This window comes from Lepisosteus platostomus, chromosome 11 (assembly GCF_059453375.1).
Source record: "Lepisosteus platostomus isolate fLepPlt1 chromosome 11, fLepPlt1.hap1, whole genome shotgun sequence".
In the NCBI taxonomy this organism is placed as follows: Eukaryota; Metazoa; Chordata; class Actinopteri; order Semionotiformes; family Lepisosteidae; genus Lepisosteus; species Lepisosteus platostomus.
In genome coordinates this window covers 31,446,002-31,458,507 of record NC_142621.1, presented here as the reverse complement: position 1 = coordinate 31,458,507, position 12,506 = coordinate 31,446,002, and the positions used below count along the sequence as shown (strand labels likewise).

Below are 12,506 nucleotides of genomic sequence, written 5' to 3'. Positions count from 1 at the left end.
CTGAGCCAAGCACTGACCCAACGCAGATCCGATAGTGCTAGAGAAACTTTGAACAAGATCTGTGGAGTACGACAGAGCCAGTTCGCAGCTGGCATCTTCAGTGGTGTGGTGAAAAAGGCTGCAGAGGGGATTTGTGTCCTGCTGCATTCTTTCACATGGCTGTTGATGTTATTTATAGTCGCGCTCCTCGGAGATGGGCCAGCTATTGCTGACGGATTTCTCCTGTTTCTGTGAGAGAAGTGGGTCACCCAGATTCTGGGCCTCCCGGGCGAGCGCAGGGTCACCTGACCACCAGAGCGCTGAGGCACGACTGAGCAAGGGTCATTTGGATACAGGCTCACAAAGATACACAGGATAATCCGACACAGGTCTCCCCCCTTAAATCTCTCATCCAGGCTGTCTGTGCTGGTTTGGAAGCCATGCCTTTTTAATTCAAAGGTAAATATCTCATCCCTGTCTCTATTTCATTCACCGTTATTTCCTCAATTGGTCCTGAATTGGTCCCTACTTGACAGAAAGAGCCAGGCAATGGATTTAAAGTCCTTTTACAACAAGAACCTAACAACCTTTTTGTTACAGCCAAATGCATTCTCTTGTTTTATTTGTCAAAGTGTCCTGTGGCCTTTCTTTAATGAAGTGCCGTACTCCAACATTTATTGCCTGACATGACGATTCACTTCAGCCACGTGGCGGCAACTATCTCTAGCCAATTCGTACTTCTATTTTTTAAACAGAATTGTCAACTTTCAGCTCTCCGTCTATGGAGTTAGAAACCAAACAATATCACCCACCTACATAAAGATCACTTTATTGGCCATATACAATTTCTCGTATTATGAATTTGTCTTTTCAAATATCCCGGCTTGCTCTCCATGAGACACACAGACAGGGAGAGAAGCTTGGGGTCAGAGCGCAGGGTCAGCCATTTATATGGCCCCCCTGGAGCAGTTGGGGTTAAGGGCCCTGCCCAGGGGCCCAACAGAGTAGGATTCCTCTGCCAGCCATGGGATACAAACCGGCAACCTTCCAGCCACAGGCACAGATCCTTAGCCACAGAGCCCCTGCACTGCCCAGCCACCACACCACACCGCCCGCCTCCTGGCTCACTCGTGGGTTTCATTTTCTCATCCTCCTCTCCCCCCATCTGCACTCTTACAGCAGCTCCCTGACTCTTTCAAGATAGAGAGGGATCTGAAAACCTCCTCAGCCAGCTGAGCTACATCAATAAAGCTTGCTATTCGAATCTTACCTCTTCTCTGCCTTAACTGGGTTTGACCCAACTACTCAATTAAGAATTATTCAGACTTTGGACATTGATACAGTGTATTATAGCAGACTGCACAGTAACTGAGTGGGATAGAAGACTGAAAGCCTCCATAGTAGGGTTATTTTACATACCTTCCCAGTGCAGCCTTTAAGTTAAAAATGAATCACATGATTGGTGGTGGCAAAGCCCTGCAGCAACATGCGTTGGAAGATCCAGTGTCTGAGTAACAGGGCTCTTGAAGCAGGTTTCCAAGATTTGTAGACATGTGAGAGCATATTCCAGTGAAATGTGCATTTCACTTAAAGAGGGACACTGCTGCTTCAGAAAGGCAATGCAGACAAGATAGCTCCTGGTCCTTGGCGACAAGTCATTGAGATTGTTCTAATGAGTGATGCAGCTGGGAAGAAGAGCCCCACTCTTGTTTCTTGTTTGACTGTATGTCAGCAGATTCAGCGGTCTGTTTCTTACCAAATATCTCCTGAAGGGGTTAATGCTGTTGTGACTCCCTGTGAAACTGCTAACAAGTAACCAATTAATGACCTACAGACCTAGTGGCTCCATGCAGAAGGAACATGTCTGAGCTGAATGCAGGCAGATACAGAGCAAGGATAATTGTTCAGATCCCAGGTGCCTGTTTTCCAGGGGCTTTCTTCCCAGGAAAAGCAGTTGTGAAACCATTTCCTGGCAATCCATTCATTCCATAGTGACAACGCAATCTGTTTGCGTTGTACTGTTTGCCGGAAGGGGGCCAGTCTGGGCAACAGGATATCATATGACAGCTATTGTATTTTTTCACATTTGCTTTCAATAAAACTGTTAGCCCCCAATGTTGCATTCTCCCTGAAATATGGTTACTTTTCTACTTATGAAAGGCAATGAGCAACTAAAGAAACTACTTTTCACAAGACAAAACATTCATGTTCATTTAAGAACACCATTACATACGAAAGGCTGCAAATAAGAGGAGACCTGTTTGTTAGGCAGGTGTTAACATATTAATGCAAGTGTTTCGTCCAGCTGTTTCTGGAAGGATCCCAGGCTATCAGCTTCAACCGACTCCCAAAATCCTTTGTGTGATGAGGTGCCTCCCAAATGCTGTAATTCTATTCAAATCCAACTCTCTCCTTGCCGGTGAGGATGAATAGTGGTTTAATAGTGTTTCATGCCAGTGCTCAAGAAATAGAACTAATGATAATAACATCACTTTATTAACCCTTTACAATTTCTTGCATTAGGAATTATCTTTTTACATACCCCAGCTTGCTCTCCATGAGACACACAGATAGGGAGAGAGCCTGGGGTCAGAGCACAGGGTCAGCCATTGTACAGCACCCCTGGAGCAGTTGGGGTTAAGGGCCTTGCTCAGGAGCCCAACAGAGTAGGATTCCTCTGCTAGCTGCAGGATTTGAACCAGCAACCTTCCAGCCACAGGCGCAGATTCTTAGCCACAGAGCCACCACTCCACCTAATTGGCACTTAGAAGAGGAGGCTACCTGTATCTCCTGTCCCTGACCCTGTATTAGTATGGGCCAATTCCTCCTCCCAGGCATTCCTTGTAATGTGTCCTTCAGTTACCTTCTTTAGCTCTGTTACAGCAGCCCTGGCTTGCGCCGCATGGTAGCCACCGATGCCTCTTACAATTTCATTGAATTCCTTGTTTGACATCACAGACCTTGTCCCCATAACTAGGGCGCTGTACCTCAGCCAAATGAGCTTGAGCCAACTAATGCTGTAATCTCTTTGCTTTACCACATAGATGCGTTAGGTTCTGTGGGCGATGTCGGATTGCACTTAATTCCCTATCAGACTGAGTGAAAGCAGAGCTGTCAATTTCTGTGGCTTCACTTCCTGGAGACGCAAGTCTAGTTCCTCCAGTTCACTAGCTTGAGAACAGCTGTGGAAGCCTGTATTTCTATTAGCATGGACTTACCGGAGAAATACAGCACCTCAGTCATGTGAGATGGCGGACAGGCTTCAATTTTCATGTAAAGTATGGAACCATAATTGCAGCAGACTGCCACCTTGGTTGTTACACGTGTCAAAACACAATGCCACTGGCAAACGGGCAAAGTGAAAATCATGTTTTCTTGTATTGCTTTCTTACATTTATTTTTTTACTGGTGGCCTGTCTCGCTTTATGTTCGACTGGAGTCAGAGATGAGAGATTGAACTAATCCTCCACACGGCCTTGATCCCATAGAACTGTGTCTTTCAGTCCTCGTCCCGGACGCCCCCTCTGTCTGCTGGGTTTTGTTCAAATTGGGCCATAATCCCCAGTGTTAACTGGGTCCTGGAACTGTTCTGGTCTGTTTGCTGGCTGAGACTGTTCTTGTCACGTTCTCACGTAATCAATCACCTAACCTCTCTAAATCTCACAAACACCGGCGCATTCCCACGACCGCAGATAATCAGACACCAGCTCGATCCAATTCTTGGAAAACGACAGCGCACAAATGAATCATCCTCTCACGCCTCTTGCTCCTCACCGCACCTTCTTTTAAGAGCTTCCTCAATCCGCACTTCACTGCTTCAACTTTCTGTTTAACAATTTGCTTCCTTATTCCTACTTAACAGCTCTTAACAGGTGATTATTATTATTATTAATAATAATAATAATAATAATAATAATTGCTTACACTTATATAGCACTTTTCTGGACACTCCACTCACAGCGCTTTACAGGCAATGGGGACTCCCCTCCACCACCACCAATGTGCAGCCCCACCTGGATGATGCGACAGCAGCCATAGTGCGCCAGAACACTCACCACACATCAGCTCTCAGTGGGGAGGAGAGCAGAGTAATGAAGCCAATTCATAGAGGGGATTATTAGGAGGCCATGACTGGTAAAAGCCAATGGGTAATTTGGTCAGGACACTGAGGTTACACCCCTACTCTTTTTGAGGAATGACCACAGGGAGTCAGGACCTCGGTTTTACATCTCATCCGACAGACGGCACCTTTTTACAATATAGTGTCCCTGTCACTATACTGGGGCATTAGGACCCACATGGACCACAGGGTGAGTGCCCCCTGCTGGCCCCACTAACACTGGGTGATCAACGGATGATGAATGGAAACAGGTGGGAGTGACACCGTGTCCCACATGCTCACAGTGAGTCAAGAAAGGATTTTTCCTTCGTCTCAGGGACAGTTGGGTACAATTCATTTTGCACACCTAAAAGTCGGCAAGGCTAAAACTCAATTATTCGCACAGGGTTTGTTCAAAAACAAATCTCAATCGGTTTTTTAAGAGCTGAAAACTAATGTGAGAAAAAAAGTCTGTCATTAAGAGCTTGGCTGGAGCAGGAACCCGCAGAGACAGGGGTGGCTCAGCACCAGGGTGGAGAACCACAGCCATAGAGGTATTATTTGTGTTATTTCCCAGTCAGCATAGAGGACTGAGAAGGAGCAGAAAGGAGCCTTCTGGTTTCCTCTCATGTTTGTCCTCAAATTCCTGTTAATTCCTCATGACATCAAAGCCCAGGGACTGTGTGAGGCCTCCCCACACGTCACCATCTCACAGGTTTCGGACCACCAGCTCCCCAGAAAAGCACAGACACTGAATGTCTGAACCTGTTGTTCCTCTCTTTCTGAGCAGGATCGCTCTTGCAACAACACATTACAGCAAGGTAAAAGTAACCTCTCTCATGACACCATCTCGCACTAAAGCCTACAGCCATCTCGCCTTGCTATTAGTGCGTAAAGAATCCAAAGCCAGGTGGACTCTCTTCCTCACCCACCCACTTTCTCGGTGTTCACGCCTCATGTGAACTGTTAGCTTGGCCTGACTGGACTGAGCCTCAGGCCCTCATAACATCGCACCCAGGCCCTGCCCTCTCCAGACACTTCAGGTGTCTTCCTTCTGCAGAGAAGGGGGTGACAATTGAAAACACCCAGGGGGCGACTGGGGAAGGTGTTCACTGACAGAAAGACAAAAACAAAACACCGCTCTCCAAACCCAGCTCAGCAAGACAGGTTTTCCTTTCAGGGCTTGACAGGCACCCCTCCAGGCTCCTCAAATCGGCCTACTGATGTCTCCCTCCTTCATCAATTAATTTAAACATGCTGAAGTGCTTAGTCAACTGATGTTATTTTCCCAAACCCCCTCTCCTCCCACTAGCTCGGGAGTCTCTAGGGAATAGAAACTGCTCTCCGGATTCCTGTTGTAAAGCCGCTGGAGAGATAACATCTACAAGATTCGTTTTTTAAGAAGGAGACATTGATTTAGTGGCTACAAAGGTCCCTTTATTGTCTGTTTACTACAGAACAAAGGACACATCAGTCTCATAGAGGACAAACCAGCGAAGACACAAAGAAGCCGGTTCTCTGTCTGAACGCGTATGTAAAGCAACAGAAGTGCACAGCCCAGTGTTTTACGCTCTCTTATGCTGTGTAAAAGTATCCAGAAGAAGACTTCATGATTCAGGTCTCTTTCTTATGTATTTAGTGATTTAGACTGAGGATTATGATTTTAAAAGTCAATAGATTGCTATGATTGCATAACGTAGTTCAGTACCAAATAACGGCTACATATCTTATCTTGTATGACAAAAGCTAAAAGAACTAAATGCCAGATAAGAACGTTCTGAGTAATAACTACGCGAAATAGAAGAGACAAACTTTGTTTGTTTTAAATATTGTTTACATTGCATCCTTCTTGTACAACTTCTCATTGCAGTAGAAATCTGTCAAGTTCTCGAGTCAGGCTCGGTCATCGGTCAACTTTTTTCAGCGTAGCCTTCAGGTCCTGCCCTGATTTTGTCAGCTCCTGATTTATTGCTTCCTTATCGTAGGCTGCAACAACTCGTCTCATCCATCTCTCTTCCCCCTCGGACACATCCATCCTGGTGTCTGGTGTGCCGGAGGGTTTGTTGGGATGTGGCCCTGATCCGCCATCCGTCTTCTCCACTTCCCTTTTTTTCCTCTTCTCCAGAAATGGTCGCTCCGCTAGGTTAGTTTCCCTTTTGTATCAGTTGTGGAGCAGGAGCAGGCTCCAAGGCACGGATCTGCTCTTTCTGGCTTCTCCGCAGACTTTTCTGTTGGAGTCGCTGTGGGAAGTGTCACAGCAGAGCCTCTCTCCAACCGCGGCTCGGGTCTCCTCAGGTCCTCCTTACAGTTGCTTTACCTTCTTCTTAATTTCTGACTTTTTGTGGGAATGTTGCACATACTTGAAATGTGACACATATCCATGTTACATTGAATTATATCCTGTGATTTGTTAGCCTTTTTTAGTTCATAGTTTTAGTTCATATACTGGCAGCAGGGTGGGGGTGGGGAAAGATGTTTTGATTGAAGGAAGAAGGAAACGTCACAGACCAGTGGTGTTCCATTTTCTAATAGTGTGCGTTGTATCTGCTCACAGGGTCTGGTCATTCCATATGTCACAATACTATGGATATTAAGCGTCTTTATCTTTGGCAGTTAAACTATAACTGTTGCTAAATTAATTCATAAATAGACAATCTATCTACCTTCACATGGCTGGCACTGGAAAATGCTAAACTACAGGGAGACTTCTCGATGGTTATTAAAAGTATTTTCTGATTTCTGATTTATTTTTTATTTTCTTTATCTGTTCGGGGCACTTTTCTCTCAATTTGTAAAATTGTTATCGGATATATGCACAAATGATTATGTCAAAGAGGGGAAAAAAGGCTATGTTTATCTGACCTTTGCAGGCCACACTGGATCAAGGAGGCCGCCAAAGGAAAAGAACATTTTCTGAAATAGCTTATGACATGAAAAAACCTATTCAGACGTCATTGGCGATTTTGCTGTTAGGAAGCAGATTATAGAAACCCCTGGCAGGCTGCCTGTCTGAAGCAGGGACAGTATTGACAGGTAGACAACACCCAGTCTGCCCCGCCCCCCACACCCCTCACAGAAAGCGTCCTGCCTCCCTTTCAGAGCTCTCTCTGTGCCAGCCATTCAGCCCGGCGACCCCCGCAGGCACAGCAACACACTGGAGCCTTTGTTTACCTTGGGAACGGGCTGCCGGCGGGGCGGCTACAAAGGAAAGGGTCAGGAAGGGGAGGGGGAGGGGCGGCCTGGGAAAATCGCCAGCGTGGGATCGGTGACGGGGCTCGACTTCCTGAAGCCGTGTGTCTTCCGCGACTGCGGTCTGCACCGGACCCGCTCGCTACTCGACAGCCGGCAGCTCCTCCTTCTTCACACCCCCCAGACCACCCCAGCCTGCCAAGTCTCAGGAAACACAGACGTGCAGATCCCGGCAATTCAGCTGCAAGTCCGCTTTTTCCTTTAATATGCTGCTGAGCAATGGCTTCTTGTGCTAGTTAACCGTTTATATCAGTTTTAAAGCTTTCCTACCTTTTTTAAAATAAAGTGAAGCAGACGATAAGGAGAGCACAGGAGCTGTTGCTATAGAAACGTTCCCCATGAACACAATAACAAAAAAGTAGCCTGTTAAAGGCAAACAAGTATACCTGAAAAAGTATAACAACTTTCCTTCAGGATCTGAGACACAAATGGAGCCAGGAATCTTAAAAACAAATTGTATTTCGACTGCTAAGCTTCTAATATGTTCTAGTTTAACATGTACTTAAAAACAGAAAAAGAAACAGTTTGGGTAATTTGGGGTAATTGGGATGTATAGACGAGTGTCCCAAGTTGTCTTTCAGAAACGGATTTTGAACAGGACTGGAGACTCATGGAACACTCATCAACACTCCACACACAGGAACTAGCTTCATTTAAGAAATATAAATAATTTGGGAATATTTTCATAAAATATTTTTTAATTGATAGTAAATGTGTTATGTTAAAAATGTTGTGTATAAGCCAAGCAGTCAGCTGGTTCCTTTGAAACACTATCACACCTTCAACAAATAATGTTACATTAGCAACTGTAGTAGGAAATACAAAAATCACTATGGCAGTAGGACTGAACACTGTGTGAGCCAGGAATAACAAAAGAGTAGAATTTGAGTCTCTGCTCTGTGGTCTCTGGAGGGTGTAGCACGTTTCAGATTTCCTTTAATGAGGGACTCTCGTGCGTATCCTGCAGGTAGGAACCCGCTCAGACGGAGAGAGAAAGAGTGTGTGTGAGCAAGAGGAAGAAATACCTAAGGCTTTGATGTCAGGCTGTCGTCTTGAGAAGCAGTGGTGTTTAGTCTGCACAGATCCCAGTGAGTCTAGGCGTGTCCTGGAAAAACCACAGCCCAGCATTCCGACAGCTCAGTCCTCTCCAGAAGAAAAAAACATTTGGCCTTCATGCTCTGACAGGGATGACACATGCTGCTTCCCTGCAGGCACTGGTGCACAGATGACATCAGAACCGTCAGTACTGAACCTGTTCCTAGGATTAGGCCTTTTCAGAAGGGTGTTTAACGAGTGTGCAGGTGACTGCTGGGTGACCTTTCTTCAGGTATTTAATGTGAGCTTTGTGTGAAATGTTTCTGTTTCATTCCTCAGTCAGTACAGAATCTACATATCTTTTCCAAATTAGACACACCAGCTTGGAACTTCTATTTGATCGGCTGTTTAGCTCACTGCAGAAATACTGTAAATCAGCACCTGTATCAGGATCTTTTTGCACTGCAAGCCCGGAAATGTTCATTTCTAACAGCAGCACTATCATGTTTAACAGAAGCTAGGGGTTGGCTCTACCTGACAACACAGTAAACGCACAGAAGCCCAAAAGGCAGTAATTAGTTCTTCTCACACTGTGACTTGAAGCTCCTTCACTGCCTTCACATCACCCAGCCAGTGAACACCTCCATCTGTAAGCAGGAAAGCTCTTTCTTAAACCCAACCATCTGATGCATGGGCCTCAGATCGCCAAACATACACATTAAGATTCTCCGTGATGGTCTTTTTTCAGACTGACCTTTTCTTTTTAAACTGTGACTCTAGCTGAGAAAATGGGTATCTTACAGCAATGAGTTGCTGGAAGAGATCACCCAGTTAAGAATCTCTGCCTGGAGGCGAAGATGTACCTCCAGTACAATTTTAAAGGGGCACAGGTCAGATTCCTAGCAAAGATACCAAGCCTGTGAGGCACATGTTCAACTTCCAGCACAGAATTCTTACTGGATGCGCTCCTCCAAGAAAAGCACAACGTACTTTAAAAGGCAATGTCTACCGTCTTACAGTGGGGATCGCATGCTGTGAATTTTCCTAAATGAGGGTGAAAAAAAGAGTCATGACTCACACAGTCAATAGGTGTGTGTCTGAGTCCTTACATGAATGACGCAAGGGAAGTCAAACATGTTTCAATGGCAGGATTAGGGGCAAATAAACACAAATGGAAATAAAGTGGAAGCAGGCAGCACTTTTTTTTTCCACAGAGAGCTAAACAGGAGCAATGCTATAAAGATGAAACTGTAGCAGCTGAAATACAGCTGTCATTCAGCAAAGCAGTAAGGAGATGGCCTTGGGCAAACCTCAGTGGGAAACCCAAATAATCTGTGCTGCAAATTCCTTTGCTTGACTGCAGCTTTTTGTCACAACAGGGGCGCTATTCTGTTGACAGTGTAGTTCGCCAATCATCTCTCTAAATGAACCACCTGCATCGTTTGCCAGAGTTGATGACATTTTTGCGTTATTCTACTCATTTCACTCAGTGATCTCCCTTATTTGTGTACAGTAGAAGCAGAATTCTATGGTAATCGCCTGCTGAAATCTGTAGCTTCACAGTTAGTCCTGACAGATCAGTAGTACAGAAAGTACAGAAACCCTTGAAAACGAGTTAATTGGATTCCACTAGAAAATGCACTGCATTAGCTGCTGCAACACCCCAAGCTAGCTGCTTGTATCTAGTTCACCTTGTGCTGTTGTGATCACATGTTTTTGAAGATTATGATCCTTTTGGAAAAAAAATGATAAATGGAAAGATAAGTTTCTTCCCCCCTCAACTAAGCTGCATTAATAAATGTCAAAGGTAATATTAAAAGACTTTGAGAAAATTGTTCACGTTCATAAAATACGTACACTGTGATACTGTTTGCGTTTCTGACTCTACTTTTGTATTGCAGTTTAACTTTAACAACCCTGTCATAACATACTGTAGTTGAGTGATTTATGGTTCAGTTTCTCTTATTACATCACTAGTTGAACCACAGCTGTGAGAGTTTTTGGCTTCTGTGACTATGACGAGTGACATAGTCATGGGACACTGATTTTCTTTTTTCTTCCTTATTTCCCAGCATTGCTCCAAATATTTCAGATCCGCTCAGGTGAGAATAGTCCCCCTCCTACTGCCTGCTGGTTTTGCCGGCAGTGAATGCCTGACTTTGAAAGACTGCCACCTGCCACCCTGCCCCCGCCTTCAGAAGGTGACGCCTTCAGCCAGAGTCTCAACAAGCCCAGGCACACCCTTGGGACTGCAGTTGCTACTTCAGTTCTCCTTGTGCGTCCTCGACAAACTGCCACATCTGCTTCGCAAGCAGGCGGCTCACAGGCTGCCCATGTAACTGCACTGGTATGAAAGAGCTGGTGCTTCTGATAGAAACCAGCGGCCTCCTAAATCTCAGCTTTGTAACAGGGAGCTGATGTCCTGTCAGCAAATGTTCTGTCCCTTTGAAGAGGGATTTATCTTAGTGTAATTTAAAAATAAAGAATGCACCACATGAATATGAAAAGGAAGACTCATACCCCAGTTACAGCGAAAAGTGACAAAAATCTCTTTAAGCAGGGATGTCCAGTTCTGGTCCTGTTACCGCTACTGGTCCAATCACCGTTAAATCACCAGTTTATGAAGACATGGAACAATTCCAGAGTTCTCGCTTAAAGAGGTGAGTTGATAAATTAAATTATTTAAAGAACTACTAAATGCTCTTCAACCCTCAAGAACCAGAATTCTCACAATTGAACAGATGACTTCCTTGATCCATCAATACCTTTCAGGTCTTACCAATCATGAGAAAAAAGTCACCCATAAGACTAACTGATTTTAGGGTGTCCTGTGAAACTAACTGAACTGGGGCTTTCTGGGACCAGGATAAGAGATCCCAGCCTTAGAGAAAGGCTATTTTTGCAGATGGTTGTGCAATGCATTTAATTTATGATCATTTGTTTTTTTTTCAGTATTTCATTTAAGGATAATTGCAAGCTTTTATACACTAATTAGAAAATACATTAATTTTTGAGAAAGTGCTCACAGATATTCTCCTGTAATCGGACAACTACTGCATTGTAACTGTTGGAGAAGTAGCTGCAATGTCAAGGTTTCAAATTCCTGGAGGGCCTGGTGTCTTTTGACGTTTGTTAAAAGTGCCTCTGTGTTTAACTCTAAGCAGTAGGAACAGGATCTTCCATTCTGAGTGGTCAAAAAGATTTTCTTAAAATACGTTTCTTTATTCTATGCTGTTATATTTGGATTTTTTGTGTCTTACAAACACATGCTCTAAAGTAAATGTAAAAATCCAAATTTGACATTAAAAAAGGAATATAACTTAAAAGACCCAAAGTTTTCAATACAAAAACCCCCAAAACCTCAGGGCTGTCAGAGAGGCAAGGGAAGATGAAAACCAAACCTCAGACGCTGCTGTAATAGCTAGCAGAGTGGAGCTTTCGTCAATATTGCGAGTACTGTCTCGGGATCAGGGTTTGTGGGACAATAATGACTTGATAATTGGTATGTATTTGTCGCCCCATTAATCCTCTTTGTTTTATATAGTGGTACAGGAGGAAAGCAGCTCGTGTCTAATATCTGGGAGGACCCCTGCTGTCCAGGCTCACTGTACTCCTCCCAACATGGCAGACACTACTGACCCAGTGCAATCAGAAGAACAGTGAGAAACCAGAGGAGCCTCTGAGTCCATCTATCCTGCCTGCCTGTTCCTGGCTAATTGATCTAAGTTATCTCGTCATGCTGTTTCTCTCTGGAATCCAGGATGTCAGATTTGACAACATGTCTGTGTAGCTTGTTCCAGACTCCCACAACCCTTTCGGCAAATGGAGTGCCACCTGTTTTTGTTTATAAACTACATTTCCCTGTAGTTCTCACTGGTGTCCTTCGGTTCCTGCTCCACTCTTTATTCCAAAGAAATTCACTGGGCTGAATTTGTCTATGCCTTTGAGGGTTTTAATTCTTGGATCACGTCCATTCATTGTCTTCCCTGTTCAAGATTAAAAACAGAGGTTTAGTTCTATTCAAAACAAGTTCAGTTCCTTCTGCCTCTCAGTGTAGGACATTCCTTTAAACCCAGGAATGCATCTGGTTATTCTTTATTGGACTGATTCGAGAGCAGCATGATTTTTTGTAAGTGGAGACTGA

General features: G+C 44.5%; 1 long non-coding RNA gene across 6 annotated transcripts; it reads left to right on the top strand.

Moving 5' to 3' along the window:
• Positions 1 to 6,357: 6,357 nt before the first annotated feature.
• On the top strand, positions 6,358 to 12,228 carry LOC148652429 (uncharacterized). 6 transcript variants are annotated; one of them, XR_015925314.1, is made up of 5 exons: positions 6,360 to 7,510; positions 8,295 to 8,415; positions 8,539 to 8,654; positions 10,435 to 11,022; positions 11,907 to 12,228. It is a non-coding gene; the product is annotated as an uncharacterized LOC148652429 (long non-coding RNA). The 6 variants fall into 6 exon arrangements; XR_015925316.1 differs by having other exon boundaries at positions 6,358 to 7,510; positions 8,295 to 8,628; XR_015925315.1 differs by having other exon boundaries at positions 6,358 to 7,510; positions 8,295 to 8,663.
• The last annotated feature ends 278 nt before the right edge of the window (positions 12,229 to 12,506 follow it).